Source organism: Corvus brachyrhynchos, unplaced genomic scaffold (genome assembly GCF_000691975.1).
Source record: "Corvus brachyrhynchos isolate BGI_N302 unplaced genomic scaffold, ASM69197v1 scaffold191, whole genome shotgun sequence".
In the NCBI taxonomy this organism is placed as follows: domain Eukaryota; kingdom Metazoa; phylum Chordata; class Aves; order Passeriformes; family Corvidae; genus Corvus; species Corvus brachyrhynchos.
In genome coordinates, this window is record NW_008236487.1 from 3,058,112 (window position 1) to 3,070,220 (window position 12,109).

General features: G+C 42.0%; 1 protein-coding gene across 3 annotated transcripts in view; it reads right to left on the bottom strand.

Moving 5' to 3' along the window:
• EPS8 (epidermal growth factor receptor pathway substrate 8) overlaps positions 1–12,109 on the bottom strand; it is a 128,267-nt gene that overhangs the window by 66,771 nt on the left and 49,387 nt on the right. The window contains exon 1 of one of the 3 annotated variants that reach the window (XM_008644013.2): positions 5,024–5,178. The exons of the other annotated variants lie outside the window; for them this stretch is intronic. The gene's annotated coding sequence lies outside the window, so the exon portion shown is untranslated. Of the gene's footprint in view, positions 1–5,023; positions 5,179–12,109 lie in introns of those variants that run through there. 3 annotated transcript variants of the gene reach the window in all.

Sequence of the window (12,109 nt, forward strand, 5' to 3'; positions counted from 1 at the left end):
TTCCCCAGTGAAGGGCATGTACAGCTCTTTTTCTAAAAGTTCCCAGATTATTTGAGTGCTTCTGCTTGGAACATATTAGAAAACCAAAGATTTTTGTAATGGGGGGGGGGATCCATTACTCTACAAGCAGGGAAATCCCAACAGATGCCCTAACATTCTTTCCTGCTGCCCAGATCGATTGGCAAGCACCAGGGGCTCCTGTGTAGTTCACTCCTGCCAAATTTTAGCATTACTTAGCAGATGGCTACTTCTCACTGTGCTCAGGGCTTTCCCCTCCCTGGCACTGGATGGTTTCACATCAGAAACACAGGAGCTGTTTTCACCACCAGCTCCCTTCACTCCTGCACCAGCAGCAGCGTGGCCTCCCTCTCTTGCTCAGGCTAGGTGCAGTCTGGAAGCTCAAGAGATGCTAAACATCCCCTTTTTCCTTTGAATCATGAGCAGAAGAGGCAGTGCAGCCCTAACACAATGATCAGACAGCTCTGGCAGGTGACAAGAAGGATGAGGTGCTCGGGTAACACAAAACCAGCAGCAGCTCCTTCAAAATTTGGAGCATATGTTGTACAGCACCCTCATTCCCAGTAACAAAGTGTAACACAAAGAACTGCAGCAGGTGGCACTTGCTTTCAGTGGTTAACAAACAAGTCTTTAACCACTGCAAATTGTCCTCAGCACATAAATTAGTAAAACATCTCTAATGATGGAGGAGATGATACTCTCTTGGATTGCTCCTGAAATGGAAATATGTAAACCGTGATGTCATGTCATTTGCATTTCCCTAACAGTAGGTTGCTCTTATCTAGTGTTCCTCTCCTTCTCATGTTCTAGTGTACTCCAGGGGGATATTATCCAAGAGGATAATTCAAAAGATGCAGAAAACTAGCCACATGCAGTATAAAAACTGATGCCAAACTGACCACAAATGCTTTTCCAGAGATTTCCAAACCTGCCTGAGGGGAGGCAAGAAGTGGAAGAACTCTCTCACTCCTGACTCACGCTGTTGGCCTGAAGACAAGAGAGTTTGTTACTCAGAAATGGAATTTGGACACGCCCCTCCCCAGGAGTAAAGTACAGCAGAGGAGGGAGGAAGCATCCACAGCTCCAGATTTATGGAAGAAAAAAAGATTGCACAAAACTTGAGGAATCTGGGATATGTTTCAAGCCACAAGAGTAACGAAGGAAACTGTAAGCAGCATAATGATTTTTTTGGTGTATTTTTGAATTATCCAGAGGGAACTGTATCTCCACAATATATTTTGCCTACTGTCCACATCCCACAGAGTTTGAATCAGCCGTGTTGTTTCTCTCACAAACACACGAATAAGGACAGGAAGAAAACCTTGCTTCCACTTTATTCTTCATTCTTGCTTGTTTTTTTTTTTAATCCCTGTTGAATTTTAATCCCCATCTTGTTGCACACAGAAAACAGACACTTGAAAAGCGATTGCCAACACAAGAAGTGTTTGGATCAACAGGTCTATATTTAAAATCAAATTATGAAAGCAGAAAAAGAGGTCCATAGGACTTGCAGGAGTAACAGAACCCTGTCAGAAGGTGGAAACAACTTTTAAGAACTATTTGGAAGAACGGTGGAAGGGATAAAGTCACAACAGCATACTGAGTATGAACTGCCTGGACACTGAAATAGTTACTCAGCACAGATAATTATTACAAGTCAACCATGAGATAAGCTAACAGACAGCACGGATTAGAAGGAAAAGATACCTCTAAAAGAGCATCATGAGATGCAACCAGTCTTTCTCCAAATGAAAGCTGCAGTTTTCCATTTTTTTTTACCTCTGTTCCAGAGGCTTTCAGGGGAAGGGGTTCAAGGAACCACAGAGCAGTCATTTGCCCAGCTTCCATTACTCTCTTCTAAGCACTGATTTTGAAAAATCCTATGTCCTGAAAATCAAGGTTCTCTCATGCACCTAGATGATTCTCAGAAGAAAAAGTAACATTTGGGGGTGCAGTAGTGCACTCAGCTGGATATTTTTGTCATCTTTAACACTCACTTCCAAATGCCCCATTCAGTAATTTATTTCACCAGAATATGCTCGCAGGACTAAATCTCACACTGTAATTTGAGCATTGCTGTACATAGATCAGCCTACTCAGAATGCCCAAAATATTAATTAACCTTGCCTGACTAAAAACCTAAACCATCAGAGCCAACTGGCACTTTTTGAACTGCCCAAATGTAAAAAAAAAAAAAAAAAAAATTAGAAAATATATTTAATCTTTCCAGAAATTTACAATCCTCCACTTCATCAGGTAATATTGAAAAATTGCATCCCTCCCTGTTTCCTTCGCACTCCCTTTTATTTGGATATGAAGTAAAAAAAAAAATCTCAATTGCCAATATCAGGTTAGTCAAGAACAAAACTCAGATGCCCAAAGCTCATAGTTCGATAGACTTGAAAAATAAACAGGGAATCAATGATCTTGAGAGCCTGCTCCTGTTTGGAATTGCTAGGCCAAGCTGGAACTAACACATGGCTGCTCTGCAGTTATATCAGTTGGTGGGTTTTTGACTGCACAGCGTTTATTATCTCATGCAGATAAAAAAGGTGTGCATAGCTTTTAATTTTGGGTGGGTTTATTTTTTTGACTATGCTACATGACCACAGGGTCTGGGAAAGAAATTAAAAGTTAACTGTTATAAAATTACAGCTAAAACCAGCTTGGGTTGAGTGAGGGTTCCACAGAGGTTAAGCTTAATTATTTACAGTTTAGGCCCTAAGAGACCAGGTCCCAAGGTCATTTATTACCAAGAACGAACATAAATCACTGGTTTCTATTTCTGCAGTGCAATCACAGCACTCAGTAAGAGCTATAAGGTGAGAGGAGATATTCACCCTTAAATAACCATATGGGACAGACTTTATGAGTGAAAAATATGACACAGAGTAAATATATCTCCTTAAGAATTAGAACAGGAAGAGCACACACCCCGTGAACCAAGCAAATACAAGGGTTTCAGATACAATACACCTGGGAGCAGGCACAGCAATATGGGCTGGCTGCAGCTTTTAGACCAACAAAACAATCTCCAGAACTGGGAGGGACCTTGGCCACAGCTGGAGAGTGCACCCAGTGGTGCAGAAGGAACCCAAAAATGATGGTTTTATGCTACAGCTTGGATTAGATGCCATCCCAGGTACCTCCACACCTGCATCTTTATTGCAGCAAGCATCGCGGCCCTAAAGGTAACTCTCGCTGCCCATAGGAGGCATGGCATGGGGCCAGCACTGTCACAAACTCCCAAGGCTGATGGTGGCTGGAATAACTTGCAAAGAGGATCCTGAAAAGAAACCCAGGTGGTTTGGGAGGCTGTAACTTTGCAGTACAGTTATTAATCATACAAGCCAAAAGAGCATGATTTTCAGTACCTGCCTTCTGAAAATAAAGGCAGCTTCAAGTAACTAAGATTGAAGATCACAAGATATAAAACATGCATTAATTCCTGTGTTGATCTGACTTCCAAGCAGGTATTGGTACCATTTAAGACCCATTTATTGTTCCAAAAGTGTATGATTCCTCTTCTACTTCAAGGAAAAAAATGCTACACTATGCACTAGGAGTTAAAGTACATTGGAGCACAAATCACCAGCTGTAGAATAAACACTTTAAGAGGGCACATATCATTATAGCCCAGCAATGGTGTTTATACTTGTGTGAATGCTTGCGGCAGCAAATCAAATGCTTAGTTATATGAGGAATGAAAGTTCAATGATTCAGTAATGGAACAAGTCATCCGCAAAATTAATATATACAAATGCACTGCTAACAAAAGCTATTGTTGTAGAAAGGTTTATTTTGGTGAACAACTGGGATCGCCCTGCTGTTACTGAGCTACTTTCAGATGGGTATAAATGAATAAAAGTGTGTTAATGGCCTATCAGAGGTGAAAAAATCTACAAGTTAAGCCTTCTTTTATAAGCTGTTTCCCCTGCCACACACATGCTACTTGTGTAGCCTTAGTAGTAAACATTTCGTGTCTAGCTCTCTTTTAAGGAGAGTTAAGACTAAGAATTTTAAACAACATTCATAACAAACATATGCCAGACCTTTAGTTCTGTGACCTATCAATTAGATAGTGGATTATCAAGAGCAGCCAATATTTGAATACCAGCCCATGGAAATGTATCGAGTTGCAAAAGAGAGATACAAGCTTGACTCTTCTTTATCTTTTAGCCCATGAATCACCTTTTGTTTCCGAATTCTGTGCTATGCTCACCAGTTCTTTTACTGCACCTGTCTGCTCCTTATCTGCACTATGTTTAAGTAACAGTATAAATTGCAGAATAATTTAGGTTGGGAGTGAACTCTGGAGGTCATCTGGTCAAAACAAGACTAACTTGGAAGTTAGACCGAGATAGAATCTATAAACCTGTACAATAACCATGACAGCTTCTCAAGCCACCAGAAATACAGCAAGCAGTCCACAAACAGCTCCTGACCACAGGTAAAATAAATTGTCCCATTTTGGTCCCATTTTGAGCACTGCTGCCAACCTGTAACTCAAATGCAGTTCAGCAGCATTTTAAGAAACCTGGTGTTGAGACAACCAGGCTAAGGAGGAGACAGCATGTCAAGGACAGAAAGCTGCCAGAACCCAGAGGAGCAAGGTGGACAGCCAGGGCTGGGGGAAGGACTGTGGGTGGAAAGCAGCAGAGCATTCCTCTGGAGGAAAGAAGCACAGCTCAGCTGGCTAACCCATGGAGAGGGACCCTGAAACCCATTTATGTATGGCTTACGTGGTGCCTGGTGGTGTGGTTCCACTCCAGGCAACAACTAAGTACCACAGAGCTACTCACTCCCTCCCTCCCTGCCTGTGGTGGGATGGGGAGGACAAGAAAAAGGGTGAAACACATAGACTGAGGTAAGAACAGTTTAATAACTGAAACAAAGTATAATAGTAGTAGTAGTAATAATAATAATGCTATTTTTGTAATGAAAAGTTAAGAGACAAAGAAATAAAGCTCAAGAAAGACAAGCGATGCACAATGCAATTGCTCACCCACTGCTGACAGATGCTCAGCCTGTCCCCCAGCAGCCATGGGCACCTCCCAGCTGGCTTCCCCCAGTTTATATACTGGGCATGACGTTCTATGGTATGGAATATCCCTTTGGCCGGTTCTTGTCAGCTGCCCTGGCCACGGTCCCTCCCAGTTTCTGGTGCCTCTCCTCGCTGGCAGAGCATGAGACACTGCAAAGTCCTTGACTCAGGGTAAGCACTACTTAGCAACAGCCAAAACATCAGTGTGTTATCAACATTATTCTCAACCCAAGTCCAAAACACCGCTCTGTACTGGCTACTAGGAGGAAAATGAGCCCTGTCCCAGCCAAAACCAGGACACCTGGTGACCCAGAGATCTCACTGCAGGAAGACACATCTGTATTCAGAGCAGCCTTGCTGCAGCTGTTTATACATTCCCCCTAACCGAGGCCTCACTATGGGGCCACGGGGAGAAGAGTGATTGAGTTACAAGAGCAGAGAATTAACATTTCCTATCCGGCACAGACAATCTGTCAAGCTGTGAATTGATACAATTGCTTGGCATTAGCATAAGACACACACACATATGTACAGATACAGATTTAAATAGGAACTCTAGCACCTCGGTATGCCCCAATGAGTCTGGCTTTGTCTCGTTGGATTTGACATACACATCCAGGCTCAAATAAGGAGCTACGCCAAGTGCAGCAGGCTGTACATTATTTAATGGCTTGACCATCCTACACTACAGCTTGTCATGGTTCCCACATGCAGAAACAGGCCCTCTTAAGCTAACAAGCTTGAAAATGGTCACTCTGGATAGTGCTGAAAGCAGTCTGCACTTCCAGGTGTGCCCTAAAAGAGAGGAACAAATTTTGCTGTTCACACTTCGATCATACTGGAAAATTGAACAACTGCTTCTCTACCAGCAACAGCAACAACAAGAATGTTCTGAACAAATTCCAGGTACTTTAACAAATCACAGTTCTTAAAATGACCCACGGCTCAAAATCCCTTGAGGTTGTAGTGGTTCCTGGCAAACTGAAAACATTTTTCCTTCCACACTTCCTCTCTGCAGTACAGCTGAGTGACCTCGGTGGTGGGAGAAGGTCAGAGTAGATGAGAAAAGAGTCTTTAAAAACACTATTTGATTTTAAGTACTAAATTCACATTTTGAAGACAAAGTCAACTTAATTAAAAACATTTAAGTCTTGTAACTTAAAAGGAGTTGCAATGGTTCCAAGAACAACTATTTGAGACTCCCTTGCCCCCCAACAATCCCTTCCTGCAAGTCAAGGAAGCAACAGCATGAACAACCTCAAAAACATCAAACTACTGGAACAAAAAACAAACAAACCAACCAATCAACCAAAGGAAAGGGGAAAGGAATGGGATGAGGGGGGTGCTTCTAAATCCACATACCCCTCACTTTGTCCCATTTATCGCAAACTGACATAAATCACTTCAAACTTTTGCAGATCACGCTTAGGATTTGCTTTATTTGTATTTTTGCTCTTTCCCAGTCTCTTTTTGTCTCCTGTCCTCCATGAAGAAGCAAAAACTGTCAATAGTATGGAAGTGAGTTCAGACAGCTTCTCCATGCCCTGGAGAGGTGAGTTACAAACTTCTCCACAGTCAGGTCCCAGCATTCTTTTGTTTTTTTACAGACAAACATCCTTACCTTTACACAGACCACTTTACCACTAAGAGAAACAATCTCAAATTAATTTTAAGCAAAAGTTTACTGTAAGCCACATGTGCCATCTAGACTGAGGGTGTCCCAGATTTCAAACGAGGAGCTGGGCCAGAAGCCACAGAATACACATTAAATAACATAAAGGAATAGTTGCCCCAGACGCTGCAATCCCAGTACTCAGTGTGGCTGCAGCAGCCTTGCAGGAACCTCTGCAACAACCCATGCCCACCTCAGCTCCCCTCACTACTCTTCAACCTGTTTCTCCCTCCCTCTGCCCCCACAGCTATCCTCGTGTTAAAACGTATATTTGGAAACTGGCAGCAATTATTCTTTCCAACGATTAACCTCAAATCCCGGACACAATATTACTCTAATGGAATTAATTCCCTCTATTTCCTCTTTCTGTCATAACTCACTGCCTGTTTACAGCCAAGTTGCATCTTCTCATGTGCTTGCCAACAGTACAGTAACAGCCTTCTTGTACCTCTGGCCACTGGCTAAATGATAAAAATAAAGTCAAGAAAATTAGCATGTACAAAAAATAGCAAAGCTGGGAATAAATGAAGTATTTGAAAACCCTCTGCTGGTCTTGTGCTACACTCCAGCTCACTTCACTTCAATGCAGGCTGATGGAGATTATACCACAGGTGCTTTATCAACAGCTCTAGGGTGGCATAAAGGTGACTTAAAGAGAAAGTTTCTTTGAAGATGTTTGATAAATATTGAAATAATGGAGGAAATAAAGGAAGTAACTTCTAAAAGCAGACTTGGAGCACTTTTCCCAGATGCTGATTCTCCTCAAATAGGTTTATACTTTTCTCCTGGAAGAGTACCAGTCTCCAAAATAAATAAAGTAAATGCTTTGAGAGTAAAGCCAGTAGTTCTGGTCTGATAAATAGCAATATAAAAATGGCACTTTTGCACTCAGCAGATCTGCCTCTGGTGTGCAGTCAGGAGTGATTGCTGCTGACTGGTGAGATAAACAAGGCTCTGCTACTTTCATGCTTGTTTGAGACAGGATATCAGTGCTGTTGTTGTGCTGCAAACTGAATGCTAGTGGCTTCCATAAAAAGCTACGTTCCTCATTAATTTTCAGTTACATATCTGGACACTTCTTGCTGCACCACTCAGGAACAGGTAATGGGATGCAGGGACAATATCAGAGCACGCTTCACTCTGCACAAACTTTATGATGCGAAAATGCTCAGGAAGGGAGATGGGTCTGTGAGATTGGGAAATGCTTCACTCAGAGCCAAACAGAAATTCCTGCCTTGTAAAGCTACTTTTAAACAAGCACTTTCCAGATTCAAGAGCTGCAGTTTTTCTTTGTAGAATGCTACGATGAAATCAAACAAAAAAAGCAGTGAGTTGGTGTAAAAGATCTATCAAGCAATTTTCACTGCCAAAGTTCAATGTCATGTGTGTAGGCTGCAGGTATAGTACATAAAATAAACAAAATTTGTACATATGTATAAATATCAGCTCATCATTTCAAGGAAGAACATAGGCCAGAAAAACCTATTTGAATTTATGATACTACCAGAATATGACTAAATTTTAATTTGCAGGAGTGGTTGGTAAGTGATAGAAAAGAAGCAAATTCTCAGCATTCAAACTTGCAAACTACCACTTTTTAGAAACTACTAGGAAACACATGCTTGAAAGTGAGGATCTAAAATATTTTGGAGTATATTTTGACAATACTTTAATAGTGCTTGCTCTTTAGAACTTCAAAGTCACAGAGATAAGGATGCTTCTGAAAGAAGAAACAGATAGGAAAACAAAACCTGCTCCCAGAGCCACCCAGAACTCAGAGAAAAATACATCACCACAATTTTTTTTACCATTATCTGACTTGAAGCTCCTGAAAACTAACTACTTCTCTTAAATCAAGTACAGCATACATCATATTTCCATCTGGAAGTGCTTGGATCTTTCTCAGCATCTCAGCAAGCATGATGTAAGATGCTATTTCATCTCACACTAGGCTTTTTTTCCATGAAGTCCTCACAAAAGTCATTATACCAAGCCTGAAAATTCTTATGAAGAAGACAAGCAGTATTTTTCTCTTTTAGCTAAGAAGTTCTGCCTCAATGAAGTAGTAAAGGCTTTAATAAACTGCTCATCTTAATGAACAGATAGAGACTGAATTAGTAGGCAATATCTCTTCTAAAAAAAGCATTACTAAAACCACTCCATTTGTGCCAGCAACTCTGTACGTGCTGTTGGTATACCAGAGACATTTCATTTCATGACACGAAAGAACAAGTCAAGAACTCAGGTCAGGGAAGAGAAACAAATGCACTAAAAGTTTAATGCTTTTACTGATAATCAGAGCTTTTCATTCCTTGCATATTTCAGATTTAAGAGGATGGTAGACATCAACAAAATATTTTCCTTACATTGAAAGAGTCTGAAAATGGAGCCAAAGAAGATCTGAGGAACTTTCTTTTTTGTTGCATCTTGAGGTCAGACACTTTAAATAGAGGTTTTGGCACACAATAAAATAAACTAAATCAACTTCTCTCAAGTTCCTGGCTGTTTATAACTCAAGCTGCCAAGCCTTTTAGTTATGCCAAGCTTCTGCAAGAATTAAACACTGCTCAAGTTAACCCAGCATAGAAGGCTGAGTCGTTATCAGGTGAACATCAGCAGAGCTGTCAGCTCAGGAGCTCCACAGCCTGAGGCTCACAGGAGCTGTCTCTGGGCCAGGACTGAATCCTGCCAGTGCTCACCTGCAAGCCAAGGTAGCTCTGGGGAGCAGAGGGAGGGCTTCTCCCACTAGTTCCTGCACTTACTCACCAGTAGTGCTACGTTCTTCTTTATTCTGACAACACCCTGAGCTGTCTGAGCTGCTTAGAGATGAGCAGTGTGAGGCTGTGCAGGGCAGGGGGTACGACTGCAGGCTTGCAGAGCATCTTGATCCCATCACAGGCCTGGGATGAACCGTGCTGGTACGGGAGAAATTCTGGGGTTTTGTGGAATATTTGCTTACATATATTCCAAACATTCGCACACCAGAAACAGTTATAGCAACTTATTTCCATGCACTTCATATGGTGATGCTTGGTTTAAAAATAAATGCGCATTTTGGTGCGAAACTGACGGGGAACCAAAATGTATCATTCCAGGATTTCAAAGGTGAGAAAACTAATTCCAGCTATCCCTCCCAAGGCAGGCTTGGGGCTATCCCTGATCCTCACACCAGCTGCAGCTTTGTTAGTCCAGGCTGCCACATCCTACCCTTCTGAAACATTTCACATGTGGCTTCTTTTACAGCTCCTCAATCTGTGCAGCACATCTTTCACCACAGGAGATAGGCTATTTCTCTCCGTGCTTTACTTTCTCTCACACAAGACTTTGCAAGCACGTGCTCTCTGCCAGCAGGCAAGCGCCAGGCTGGTATCAGGAAAAGGTCCCTTTGTATCCCTGACAATCCAGGAGTAGCATGCTGCGCTCTCTTGTTTCACAAGGAATCACCAAGGTGTATTTTTTGTGCCAGTTCTTATGACTCAAGGGGGAAGACAGGCGCAAACTTGCAGAGTTTATCAGCAGATGTTCCCTCAAATTTATGAGCTATTTCCCTGTTTGGGCTTGAGGAGCAAAAGCTGGTAAGTGCTGGTGTTCTTCTACCTGCTCAACCAACCTACTGTACAATTCGCTCTTGTGTTTGTGCATGGCCTTCATCTGGATCACAGGCACATGATATAACAAAGAAATACATCGGAAATCTCTCATATGAGCCTGTCCACCCACACAGCAGCACAGCAAGATTTTTTTGGTCCACTCCTAAAAGCAGCAATGCCTGGGCACTGCTGTATTGCTGCTGGGGCTGGCAAGAGCTCTTACCCTGTGGCTAAACACACAAATGGGAAATGCAACAGAGAAACCCCTTGGAAAGGGACCTGCCTTCAGCTCTGCAAATACCACACGCTGCAGGAGCAGACAGATTCTCACTGGACAGGTGCTTACCAGAGGGCAACGGTGTCAAACCTTTTGTTACAGAAGAGATTACTTAGAAATCACAGATCAAGAAATCAAATCATCAGAGAAACCTAGCACACAGCTGATCCAGCTTGTTAAAAAACACTAAGGACAGCAGCACTTCTGTTTCCATACTCCCCTCCACCTCCTAGCCAGCATCTTCTGTACCACTCTCCTAAGCAGCTTCCTCTGTCATCACCTTTTTCTGCACTTGCCACAGGAAATCAGGTGATGAAGCAAGGCACATGTAGTAAGTGTCCCTTCAATGCCACCTCTCTGGACTTTAAAAGTCTTTCTGTCACCTGCATTTCCAATCCTCAGCCGATTTTTGCTTTCTGAAATGACTTCACAAAGCTCTACAGGGCTCTGTGTTTGTCAAAACACTTCAGAAGCTTTGCCCTTTACTACTCTACACAATCCTTTAGAAAGAATCTCGGTACTGTTTTGGAGAAGTGATTGCTGAATATATACAGGCCCCTTCAGCCCACATCACTGCAAACAGATTCTCAAGGAGCTTTGGCTCTGAATAGGCAGCTTCTCCATTTATCACATCCACTGATATGCTACAATGTTCTCATTTTGTATTTCTGTTTAAAAAGTTTAAAAACTGTGTGTTCTAATTCATAAGCAGTGTGATAGCTTTGGATTTTTCGAGCATTTTTTACTACAAACAGAATTAAACCATCTAAGCTCAGCTGTAAACAGAGATTTTAGTAGACCCTAACAACTCAGGTAGCAAAATAAATAGCAATATTTTTTCTAGGCTAACCCTGATGTTTGGACAGTTGTCTGGGATTTATATGACATGATGGTTACTGAAGTATTCACATATGTGCATTTAAACTGTCACCAAGCTACAATGCTTTTCCCTCCCTCCTGATTTGGATGAAACCAAAAACAAAACAGTGCCTTGCAGTCCTCAGAGTTATCTCCTTGGCTGATCACAAAAGTGAACAACCAGACTGATTTTCTATTTCCAGCTGAAACTGTGTAAGTGATTAACAGCCCCCTGCACTTTGATACAGTGCTGAAAGGTCTTCTGAAGCAAAGACAGATCTTCTGTTTCTTTTTACAAGCAAAGGAAAAAAAAAAAAACCCAAGGAAAAAGAGAGGGGAGGAGAAAGGGTGCTTTCAGTTTTGTTTCTGCATGCCTCTTTCATCACAACTCAAATTTGTATACCCATCTTTTCCTGAGAAGAGAAGGGGTGGCTGGAAAACCAGTACCCAGTTTTATATTAAAAAAAAAAGGTCAAAAACTTTTTCATAGACTGTTTACCCAATCCTACTCCTCCAGAGGCTGCTACAAGTCAGACTTCCTCAGAGCTCTTCTTCATGGCTGTAGTCCTGCACTTGCATTCACGTGGCTTCCAGTCACATCAGACTCCTTCAATTTTGAGGAAAACTGAAAAACTGCAGGACAAGAGAGG